Here is a 1,507-nt window from a genome sequence, read left to right as displayed (position 1 = left end):
GGTCCTGGCACGAATGTGTTAAGTTTATTCATTCTTGTGTTTTTGAGAAACATGAGCCTGATGTGTCCTAGTGATTTCTTCAATGTTTGGACATATATTTGAAAGTCAAACTTTCATTTTCTCATCAGTACATTAAAGAATTCCTCTTTTATTACTTTTAATTGTGTTGAGTGCAGAAAACCCCCGCCATACATATCATCTTAACTTGACACCAAACAAAGGATATAAGAAACTTGCTCCAGTGTTTCCGGGGAACATGGGGGGGGTAGTGTAAACAATCCAGCACCATAGCTTAACAGCCTTTTGTAACCTAATCAGGCAAGTATATGTGTGTGTGTGGGGGGAATCGGGCAGACTGTCAGCTTACATCCAATTCCCCACACCTCTGTCCCCCCCAAAATCTAAACTCCAAAAACCCTTTTGGTTTTTTGGTCCCCAACAGACACATATTTCTCTGGAATACCATAGGGCACACCTGGAAATCTTCTAGGGCACATCTGTGTGCCCTGGCACACACTTTGAGAACCACTGGGTTATGTTGACATAAGAAATATACAAGCCTGTAAAGAGTTTTCATGAGTTTATTTAAGCCAAACTGATGACAATAGCCAGGAAGCAAAATCTCAGCAAATTGAGAAAATTTGCCAAAGAATGGCAATTTTACAGATTATTTTATACGTCAGAATCAAAGGAGATGTCAAGAGGGTTATATGCCATTAGTGGTAAATTAAGTGGGTGGAAGAAAGCAAATTTGGGAAATCTCTGAGACTAGATGAAAAGTAAAATAAATAGACATACTTCTTTTACACTGGTGGATACTGGGTAGTTAATAATTAATATTTACAACACCTAGCGATAATGTTTCAGGAACAAGGTAATAATGAGTGGTTCTGTGGTCTCAAGCTCTGGCCCCACAAGTGTTCCCTGAGGGGTCTGGAAAAGATTACTTTGACATTCAAAAGTATGTTATCTTAGATGCAAAAAGACTGTAGACAGGTTCATTTAAGGTAATGATTGACCTTTGTCAAGGAAGCTACAGGCCTAGGATGTGGCTACCCACCATGACCCGCTTTTAGTTAAGAATTTTTATGTTCAGATCACCTATGTGGTTACTTTTGGACAATGAGTAAGGCTCCCGTGGCAGCCCTCCCATGAGCTTGTCAAGTTTAGTATGTGGCTCCTTTTTGTACACGGTTGTAAGAGGAACCAGTGTGAAAATAAGACTGGAAATAGGGCCAGAAGATAAAAAAGTGACCCCTCACCAAAAATGACCCAGGACCTATCTGACTTATCCTCCCACGTTAGAACCTGGTTATGTTCTGATTCCACTTTGTTGACTAAAAGAGTGAGGGAAGGTCAGAAAAAGGAAGGGAGGAAGGCAGGAGGACAGGCAGGAGGAAATGCTTATATTCCCTAGGGACAATAAGTTCAGTACTTTCTTCTTGAAATTTCTCCCAGTAATTCTAGAACTCTTTATGCTTCTGTCTAAATGAGCTAGTCCTGCTTC

The sequence above is a fragment of the Saccopteryx leptura genome, chromosome 4, assembly GCF_036850995.1.
Source record: "Saccopteryx leptura isolate mSacLep1 chromosome 4, mSacLep1_pri_phased_curated, whole genome shotgun sequence".
Lineage (NCBI taxonomy): Eukaryota > Metazoa > Chordata > Mammalia > Chiroptera > Emballonuridae > Saccopteryx > Saccopteryx leptura.
The sequence above is the reverse complement of the archived record's forward strand: the minus strand, read 5'-3'. Positions refer to the sequence as shown.